The following is a 12,010-nucleotide window of genomic DNA, read 5'->3' as shown; positions in this document are numbered from 1 at the left end:
AAAGAGTGACTATTTAACCTTTTGAACTTTTGGCAGGCTGTCACGGAACGTAGGGCTTGTTTGCTCAGTAGCCGCTAGGGGCAGGACTATCGCGGCCATTTTGATGTAAGAGTGTTTCTCCGTTCAGTAAACTAGTTCAGTGAACTAAATAGTTCAAATAAACTACTTGAGCTTGTTTTGACACAGCAGATTAAAAGATCATTACCCAGCTGATTAAAACATCACCTGATCGCTTCTTGTATCTGATTGGATGTAGTTCACACTAAGCGCTGAACGCATTAGTTAATACCGCTCTAAGCTGAATGGAGCGTGGCTTCGCTTCTGAGTTCCGTAAGGCCTAGTAAGGCCGGTCTCCTCACGAAGTGTGCGGCTGCGTCCTAGGCGGTAACTGTTTTATGTGGGTACTGAAAACTTATGCTTTATCCTCTCTGTACAATGATAAGTGTCTCTGTGCTATCTATTTAATCTCATAGACATTATAGACATTATTAAGGCCCTGTGACAATCTCTTTGTGGGGAGGTGAAACTTTAGTACTGTGCTGTATAGCAGCTGAAGGCACCTCCAGGCTTGGCATTCCTATAATATGCACATATGTAACCTCTATCCTCTGTATACCTTCTTACTCCTACCCAGAAATGGTTTTAATTTAGTCTTGTCTACGTAATTGTGTTCAAGGCCTCTCGTAGTCTAGTCTGCCTTATCTTCATTTATTTACTGGTTGCTTATGTAACCCTAATATATATATATATATATATATATATATATATATATATATATATAAATGTAGAAACACATATATGTCCCCCCTCTCCGCCTGTAACTAGGATATCGCCACAGTCTCTGGCGCTGCAAAGGACACTCCCGCATGACAGGTTCGTAGAAGCTGTCAAAAGCGGCAGTAAAGCGGCAATACGAAAGAACGACCTTTCACTATCAAACAATAAATCTGGTTTCCTAGGTACCCCAGTGACAGACTAAATTGACAAAATAAAAAAAATAGATACAAACAAAATAAAAATTTTTCTAATCAGAACCAACTCCGGCTGCTTCATCAAAATGACAAATTCGCTACCAACAAACTTAATGAAATACATATTTTGTGTAAAGATCTGAGAACGAATTATCTTGTCATAACTGAGAAAGGTTTTATCAGGTAAGAAATTAAGTAAACATCAGGTAAAACTCTAAATTTTAACCTGGCAAACGCGTACTGTAGACATCAATCCAAAGGAGGTTGTGTGGAAAAAAGTTATTTAAACAAAATTTAAAAGTCTCAAATTTTTAAGTCAAAGAAACATCCGAAAAAGATTTTGAAGCTAGTGGTTGTTGGATTTTACAGGTCTGTGGTAATGAGGAAATGGTTTCTCAAAATTAGATCTTTTATTAACATAATTCACAAATTACAATAAAGATTTCATCTTGATAGGTGATTACAATATTGACGATCTGGACGGCGTACATCCTTTTACTGCTCGACTGGCCGATATATTAAGAACATTCAATTTTAAGCTGATGGTAAAATCACCCACAAATCATCCAAATATAGCAGTCTCTGTGGTTAATACCGCAATATAAGACCACTATGGCCAAGAAGCTGTAGGTCAATAAGAAAAGCATGAAAGGGGGCCCAAAATTACAAAGAAAATATCGCTCTCCAAAACAAATTCCTTTCAAAAGAAACTTGGACTTCTAGGAAGTCTTCTAATAAGGTACAGCAGCAATTTAAAATAAAGAATAATGAACCAAGAATACTTATTAGTCATAATAACATCATTAAAATGCATTGACATCGTCACCAAAGCTTCAATAGAATATTAGCTCACAATATATTAAATTAAATGTTAATTCAAGTGAGAACCCTGACTGGCCGAGATGAATGAATTATATCTTACATTTAACTAAGTATATACAAGCAACAATAAATACATGTAGGAGTATTAAAAAATTCTACAGAAATAAGTTAATAACTTATTTATAATGGAATAAATTTTTAAAAGAATCAATAATAAATACGTAAATAATACAATAACAGACAGTTAAAACAGTTAAATATTTAGGTAGACTACAATATAGATAGGTTTAAAATTAAAATTAAACATCTATCACAGATATTAATCTATACTATACAAAAAGGTCTATAATATGTTTAATGTTTGTCGAAAATTTCTACCTCGCCATACGCTGTTCTACTAAAACGTTACAGTTAGCCAAAAAAAGAAAAATATTGGATGACTAAAGGAATTCTGGTTTTGGGTAGTCTGAACCAAAAGTTGTCCCCACGCAAAAACCGAGTCCAGCAGCATCTACGATGTTGGCGCCTGTCTTTGAGGAAAAGCCGTCCAAATTATCCAGCAACTCCCAGCCGAAAAATCAGATGGTCTACATTTGATGTCTACGTCCTAAAGAAATGCTCCAAGCAATTGATGCCCTTTAACGGAATTAGTAAATTTACAATTTAAAACAGGAGTTTGACCTCCATCCTGAAAATTTCAAAAGTAAATCCGATTGAAAAAGGCCGATCCATGTCCATTACAAATTATCGGTCTGTATTAACTTTGCCTGGTTTGAGCAACATTTTGAAAACATGTTCTAAATAAAAATGCTCCAGTTTTTTAATAAACACAGCCAGCTTCCAAAGGACCAATTTGATTTTAGAAAGGGCAATTCGGCAATAGAAGCAGTCGTGAGTCTAGTCAACATGATTGTGGAGGGGATAAAAGGCCGAAATTCCACAACTGGTGTTTTCTCGACCTAACTGGCTTTAGTCGATAAACACAGCTAATGCTTAAATGCTTAGCTGTAATACTTATTCGATTGCGTATAACACGTCAAATCGCTTGACAAATTGGAATCCCATGGCATTAGAGGCGTGCCACTATCGTGCATTAGTTAATTTCCAAGCCATCGATCACAAGGTGTTCAGGCTGCAAACCAAGTTCCAAAACCAATCACACTAAGCTATGGGGTACCTCAAGGCTGTATTCAGATCCCTTTCTTAATCTATGTGAACGACATAGGATTAAGAAAGGTTTAAGAAAGATCATTACTTCTGCATGGGAATCTCGTGCAGTATGCTTATGACAAAACTCTTTCCATTAATGACAAGTCAAAGAAACAGGCTTTTGTTGACCTCAACAGCTGCGTCCAGTACAACAATTTCTTCAAAATCAAAATTTGGAATTTTTTATTGCACTTTGTAGAATCGCAGAACGGACATCATGTTAGCAGATTATATGCTGGTAGAAGTATATGCCTCAAAGTTCCTTAGATTACAGGACTGGAAGGACTGGAAGGATAGATCGAGTCGCGACATGGAATATACACAACGATTCAGTATGTGCAAAATTATTTTCAGGCATTTATGCTGTAAGGTTCCTAGACAAATACTTCCCTAATCAAGTACTGACGACGGCGTATTATGTTCTGATTTATCCACACCTTTCCTACGGATTGGGTTTGCGGGGGAAGTGCTCAAAAAGTCTATTTTTAAGAGCGTTCAAATTGCAAAAAGCGATTGGAATAGATTCTAAATGAATTTTAGAGAATCATGCAAACAAGCTTTCAATCAATTGTAGCTATTGACTCTGTAGAGTCTCCAAATTTGCAAAACAATTGTGTTCTGTAAGTTTAAATGTGACATGGCAAGAGTATGAGACAAGAGGCAGATTCAACCGCCGAGCTGAAAGACACAGAACGGTAGGTTATGAGCACTTGCCTTTACAGGCTGGTTTTTATTTAATCAACAGATTTCACCAAAAGTGTCCAAAGTGTACAAAATTCGCCTAAAATGCTTTTTAGCGTCAAAATGATTTTGCAATGTAGGCGAATTTATGGCTCAAAACTGGAAGACCAATCTTTTACAAAACAGACCCTGAAGTTGGAAGAGGGTAGAATTGGAGTATGAATGAATGTAAAAACTGTATTTCTAAATGTGTATTGTTAAATTTCTAGACGTTTACTATAGATGCAAACATGTTCTTAGCAATAAACGATTTGACATTGACTTCGCATACCTTCCATGTGCTATTGCAGTCGCACTCATGCGCCCCAAGTAGAGCGTTTACAATGCTGATGTGTGCTCTACTCAGTTTTGATAGAGTTCCAATCTCGTCGTGTGGTGAAGATGAATGATTTATTGAGCATTGCATCCTATTGTGTGGAACATGCAATAAAGGCTCGCAGATATTCCATCTTTATTTTTCTCGGACAAAATGTCACACGAAACAATTAAGATTTTATTAATTTCCAAATAAAGTAATCTTAGAATAGATGTAGTGGTATGTAGTCATATTTTGATCATTATGCAGATTGAACAAGAAAATTATGTAGCACATTTTAGTCTTTTGAAGTTTGTTACTTAAAACCACAGTCCTTTAATTGATTACGTTGTTATTGTAATGAAATAGCTAGTTTCATTATTACTAAACGTTTAATGTGATGTAGTAGAGATCATTACATTAATCTAGTGAGTGTATTGCTGCAAATACATTTTTGCAAGTCGTAGAATTAATAGTCCTACTTGAACATTGTTATATAATAATATTATTATTGTTACCTTTTTATTTTCGGGAAATTAGTAATATCCGTCATGTAAAAAGGTTGTGAGTAGGAAATAATTATATGTTTTGACTTTTTCGGGTGTAGGCTAACTTAAAATTGATCCGTCTCTTTTATATTCTTGGTAACTTCTTTGTTTATGGCGTTACTCTTGAACTTGTAGATCGTCAGTAAAAAAGCAAACTCAGAGTATAAGTTTTAGTTTGATACCAAGGTGTGTATAAATAATAATTTTAATAGATAAAATCGCCAAGAAGAAAATCATTTTACAATATTAATTCTGTGTTCAAATTTTGTTATAGAAGATTGAGTAACTGTAGAAATATTGAATTGATATACAATGAACAAATAGCATCGCGAGGTATCACCACCCCCGAACTTGATCTGAATTATTTAAAATTGAACTCTTACAATTTCAATCATGAATCAATCCGTTCTCAAAATGTACATAAAAGACATAAAAACTGAAAAGATAACTAACCACTTCCCTCAGTGATATGATTCGTTAGATAACAAAATAGCAGAAATGGTGTTGAGGTAGGTCACTCAAAAGACAATTATTTACTTTGTAGAATAGTCCACAGTTGAATGCAGGTGTCCATGATATTGGTAGACAAGTAGAGCGGGCCTTACCAGGGAGCGGAAACAGGGGGGTGGTCGAGGCCTTAAGTGATGTATGTACGTTGTTGCTCACACGGACGTATTTCACGTCTGACTGGGGCTGCCCGGGGCATGGTAAGCTCTGGTGGCATGTGCTATCATCAAAAGAAACATGGTTTACGTGTAGCTTGAAGCATGAGGGACCAGTGTATGAAAGTTGCATGCCGTAAGGACTACCGTATTAGGTATTAATGTAAAATAAAAACAGAGTTACTAAACTCTTTTTCTTTGTTTCAGGATTTCAGGCTGGGATTACAATCACGTTAAAATTGACCTTGTAACTCATGATTGTGTGTGTACAGGAAGAGATGGGGAAAATAAGATTTTAAACTTGGCTTTAAACAGTTTTTTGTGTAAATGTAATAACGCCAAAAAGGTACATATCATAGTAAAAACATCAATATTAGTAGTCCAACAGTTGCGTTCCACCACCGAGTGCCGTATAAATCTCCCTCCTCTCCATACCTAATTTTGAAAATTTATTGCGTAAAGTAATTTTTACTAGGTAAAAACGAAATTTTAAATTAATAATGCTATGAAGCGTTTCAGGAGAACATTAATTACTCCACGGGATAATAGATGGGTCATTAAATTGTGTGAAGTTATCTTAACCTTCAAGTGTTCAGACTAAATTACCTATAATCAAAATGCATTGAATTTGATTTGAAAATAACAATGGTTTTTCCTGCGAAGAAGGAGAAACTTATAGAAAAGTGTAAGGATGAGAATATGAATTTTAAGAGCTAGAAATTACCATCCCTTTGAAGTCTAGTAGTCAGCCAGCTGACTTCAAATTAGAGAACTTTGAAGTCCAACCAATTAGCATCACGTCAATGGTCACCAGTATCTCCTTTATATTTCCGTCTACCACCTTTTGGTTATGAAGGCAACCGACTTACGCTGGCTTTGCTTTGACCACATCCGTGTCTATAATGTTACAGTCCTCAGAGTTATCTTTAGTTGAAGTAAAAATTGTCTCAGTTGTGTGCTTTGTCTTTAGACATCATGAAAGCGTTTCTTCCATCTAGTTACGCTGTATTAAGAGCCTAAAATGAGTTTTTTGGTATTCAGGAATACCTAATGTGAGTTTTTTGAAATGCAACACGAGTTTTAAACATTTAGCATGTGATTCGTAGCGTAAACAGTAAGAACAGTCAGTTTGAGTTTTAAAACCAGCGTAGCGACCTTTTTGCTTTTATGATGGTCTTTACTAGTTTCTTGCGTTAAACAGGAGTTGTCAGAAAACCCTTTTTTTAAATTGGACTGCATGGTATTAGAGGAGCGTCTTGCTGTCGCTAAGTTTTATGTTTTGTCCCTTATTTCGGCCGATATAACATGTTAACTAGAGGTGTCCCTAACTTGAGGTTATAGCTTTTACTTCTACTGTACAATACTTTCCAGTTTTATGATTCTAATTATTGGAATTATGCTACATCTTTGTGCTAGATTGAGCTTAGTATAGGCCTACGTTAAACTATATGTTCGTTGAATAACGTTAGTCCTCAAAAAGATTCATCAGCTCCGAGTATTTTTCACTTTTTCATCAAAATTATTTCACAGATTTAGATCAGTTATTCAATAGTTCTGTATCTTAGTTTTCTCGGAAATGGGTATGCAAGAGTGGCATTTTCCTCACTAATGTTCGACGGTGGACTAAATACTCGAATTTAAAATAATTTAAAGATTACTGGGTTATTACATCATAGGATGCAAAGCTAACGAGATACCTGGTTGTATCAGTAGCATCGCTCTGTAATACGCGAGGACGAAAATTTCATTTTCATTTTCAAAATGACGTTATTCAAAAATGGATTGAGGAAAGATTATATAATGTTATAATAATCTTATTTCTCGGACGTAAAGTTTAGGTGTATGACATTTATTTAACAATGGCAGGAAAAACCATATATATACAATTAGGTCTACAACATCGTCTTTGTACATTTCTCATATTTTTTTACTTTGCTTAATCTATAATTGTTCTCTTGAAGTTGTTTTATATTGAATGGATTATAATTAGTCAATTTAAGGGGCATTCGTTATTGATTTAATTGTATAATCTATGTCTGGTTGTAGATAAAATTTATGGAGGAATAACTTATACGTTGTTTTTAACGATATGATATTACTTTGCTAGGTAACTGTGTAGATTGTCTATCCTACAAAGATCTCAAATACGGTTTATGACAATTTTAAATCTGCTCCGTCGCAATAAATAAAGTAATATATATATATATAATATATATATTATATATATATACTGTATATATATATAGACTGTAATATATATATATATATATATATATATATATATATATATATATATATATATATATATACTGTATATATATCATTTATCGGTGTATCTACACAGATCTCACACATACTTGGTAACTATGACACAATCCTTATTTATGCCAGTCTGTGAACTAGAGTAAGAGATAAGAGGGCAATTACCGAATTTACGAGATAAGTAACAGTAACTGCAATTAACAGACTCTTGCTGATAAGAGAGCGGACATAAACTAAAATTCTGCTTAACAGTTTATGACGTATATTGTTTATTTACTGGGACAGACATAACTGAAGTGTAAGTTTTTTTATATAGTTTCTTAGTTTATAAAGTGTTGAATAATTCATATTGTAGCGTTATTGATCTCATTTTATAACCTTTTAAGAAACTTGGGTATAGAGTATGTTATTTTGAAGTGGGTGAGACATGCGAAAATCCACGTTTCACATTTTTTGATATAGACTACTTCCATGTAACTTTTTAGTATGATCTTAAATAAAACTAGGTTTTTAACTTCATATGATATATAAACTACAACTTAGAATAAAATTTTTACTAAAGTGGATAGAGATTTTAAATTGCAAAAACCAAATAAACTATGGGATTTATAGAAATGATATTGCACCAGAATAGTTTCTTATTTAGAGAGTTCTTATTTTCATATAATTTTTAAATTATGAATTAAATAACTAAATACTCATGTATTAGTTATTTAAATATTATTACAATTTTGTAATACAATACTAAAAACTTCCTCTTATACGCACATAATATGATTTTCAGAGGCAGTTTGATCCCTGTGCTGCCGAAAAATGACACCAATGGATTCACTTATGATATTTTTTAATTATGTATGCGTCAATGGAATTCACGTCGTTAATTGGATGAATATGATACAATTGTAGAGGCCATGGACGCTTCCAGTACTTCCGTTTAGCATATATCCTATATCCTGTGTGATCTGGAGGCCAGATCAAAGGATTTACCCTTGTAATCTTGCCTCAAAAGTAAAAAGTTTGATTCAACGATGTCAATATTTTTCTTACATTTTAAACTAATTGATTAAAATATTATTTATTTTATGTTATTAATAGCAACGAAGAATAAACTAAAACAGTGTATTAAAAATATTAAGTCAGAGATATAGAAACCTTTCAAACTAAACGTAAAAAAACTGTAACAAGTTCCGTTTGTGGTTTCTTGAATTTTTAAATACAGTGAAAATATAAATAACAAATTTAGGATAAAATGTTTATAGAGATTGTAGTGGAAATACATTTCAACCAAAAGCCAATAAATAAATTATTTACTTAAATGATCATTACCTGCACAGATAGTCATTTATTAGTTTTAATATATATTTTAAATTATTAAATAATTTTAAAGTAATCATGAATATTAGTTATTTAAATTTTTATTACAATTTCGTTATGCAGTAAAAAAACTTCCTCTTATATAGACATAGTATAATTTTTAACGGCGGTTTGATCCCGTAATGACGGAAAATGACGCCAGTGATTCATTTAGGATATTCTGATTAATATATGCGTCACTCTACTTATTTTTGCTATTTTTTAAATGATTTTAAATTAAACTAATTGATTGAATGCGCATAAATAATAAAAAAAAACTACAACTAGATATAACTCAGTGTTTACACTTTAGACTTTTTTTAAAAATTGCAAAAAATCCAGGAAACCTTCACATTTTTATATATGTGTGTAGCTACTAAAGAATTATGAGTTTGTAAAATTTTCGTGTAGATTAATTTTGCAAATTTTACTAAAAAATATTTTATGTAGTCAAGCATTTACAAGATTTTCCATATTTTTTTGAAAAAGTCTCAAACAGTCAAACATATTCATTCAATTACGTATAATTAAAAATTGTGTAAAACCTTGTATGTTCAAATTATAAAATTATAGGTTAGTGTTTTTAACTTCAAACACTATTTTGATAAATTGTGGTAATTGGGTAATGGACTTGCTTAACCCATGTTAAGACAGGCAAGATGAATTATTTAAAATGCCTATGGTTTTTACTGACTCTGGAATATTAGATTCACGTCTTAATTGGTTGAATACGATACAATTGTGGAGGCCATGGAAAACTTCCAGTACTTCCGTTTAGCATATATCCCGAATCCCATGTGATCTGGAGGCTAGATCAAAGGATTTACCCTTGTATCTTGCCTTAAAGTAAAAATTTTGATTCACGATTTCAATATTTTTCTTACATTTTAAACTACAGGGTTTGATTAAAATATTATTTATTTTATGTTATTAATAGCAACATTGAATAAACTTAAAACAGTGTATTAAAAAAAATAAGTCACGGAGATAGAAACCTTTCTATACTAAACGGTAAAAAACTGTAAAAAGGTTCTGTTTGTGGTTTCTTGAATTTTTAAATACAGTGAAAATATAATACAAATATCGAAAATAATGGCAGCCGTGGTAAGCAGCCAAGTGTATGGAAATACATTATCAGAAGTAGTTTGGTGAATAAATCCTTTACTTAAAGATTGTTCTTCATTAAGTTGCCTCAACTAAGTAATATTTCCCAGACTAAAAACCGAAAAACAACAAAAGTTTATACCATATACAAAACCTAAATATAAGCGATGTGTATGAATTATATATATATATATATATATATATATATATATATATAATAATAATATGTTATTGCAAGAAACCGGTATATATAAGCGTGTCTTTTTGAAATACTATATGAGAAATATGAAAAAGAGCCTTCGAAATCTGGCAGCCGTGGTGAAGCAGCCATTCTCGGTATTTATACATTGCAGAAGTGTTTGGTGAAATGTATTTTATAAAGGTGATACATTTTCTTAAATAATAATCGTTACTATGGTAGGAGCTATATCATTGTAAACTGGGCTGTGTAAACTACTGTAGTTCAATGCACTTAAGCTTGATATAATATGTCTACCTTTCAAATGCGTATATAAGACCGGTTTCTTGCAATAACACTATTATTATTGAGGTATCTTTACATTATTAGTCACAAATAAAGATAATCGGCTAGGCCTGCAATGATATGTCTATTTTATAACTCTCTGACTGATTGCCACTAGCTAGAGTGGCGGAAGAGACACCGCAACAACGTCGTGCTGAAATGCTGACTGAACGTAGAAGTAAACAGTCCTATAGTGATCCAAGGTTATCACTCGTGAAGGTACACATTGATGTCCTCATCTGTGTTTACTTCTATCAATCATTGTTTGATCCACCGCTCGACAGTACCATTGCTTAAGGTCACTGCCCGGTGAAAACAGTAGCAAACATCCTCAGAGCCCATGGACCTAGAAAAGTCTGTAGAAAAATTGAAAAAAACGAGTAATATTAATATTTTGAAACATATAACGCTATGGTAAAAACAGTTAAAAAAAATTATTTATTGGGTCCAAATACACATGGTCATCCCCTCCCCAATTACATCCTAAGAATACCAAGGCCGGGTAATCTTAAAATAAAAACATATTAACCTTTTAGTTAATTCTTACCAAGTTGTTTATATAAAGAATAAGTTTATAAGTGCGCCTAGTTGGACTAAACCACTGGTTCAATATGGCTGTAGGTACTGTTACTTAAAAAAATGTTAAATCTATTTTTTAAATATCTTAGAAAGAATCAAGTTTTTATATATAATTTTTATTTGAATACAAACCTACAATCAACAATTTTGAAGACATTTGGAGTATGTCCATGTGCACCACAGTTATCAAAAGACTAAAATTTATATTTCCCCTACAAACATAATACCTGTACGATTACTTAGTCACACTAATATGCGTAGTTGAATAGTTCTTTAAAATTATGTACTGTCAGAAATATTGGGCCACTATTATTGTGCATCAGACTTTATTATTTGCATCGGCCTCAGAATGAAGCATATATTTGTACGGTTATTCTTAAGGATTATATTTTTATAGCAGTTATATTTCATCAGGATGAGTTGACTAAACATTCTACGTGAAACTGCTACGATCTAACATTTTAATATAACGGTTAAAACAACAAATGATATTTTAGTTGATAGTGAATTCATAAATAGAATAAAATATGAGATAAATTTTAATGTAAAGGCAAGATATAGTGACATCCGGGAGTGTTTGTGGTTATGTAAGTTAGCTACAAGATTACCTCCTTGTTGACGTTGACTTACCAACCGTACAGCTCTGCTAACGTTCTCTTTAGACAACATAATCCTGTTACTGGGTCAACTGAAAATATACCAAATCCAAAATAACTTCTCTAAAAGCACTTGTTTAAGTATTAGAGCTTCGTTTAAAAATGTACATTTCGATAGATTCTTCTGTTAGTGCAAAATAACTATTAAATATTTTTCAACATCTGTTGAAAATTCTTTACACTATATTAATTTTCCACCTATTTTTAAAGAAATTACATAAAATTTGAAGTGAGTATACTTAGAAATGCATATAGCTTAGACTAGCCTAACCAGTCCGTATTATT

Source organism: Homalodisca vitripennis, chromosome 7, assembly GCF_021130785.1.
Source record: "Homalodisca vitripennis isolate AUS2020 chromosome 7, UT_GWSS_2.1, whole genome shotgun sequence".
In the NCBI taxonomy this organism is placed as follows: Eukaryota; Metazoa; Arthropoda; class Insecta; order Hemiptera; family Cicadellidae; genus Homalodisca; species Homalodisca vitripennis.
Note: the sequence above shows the minus strand (reverse complement) of the source record.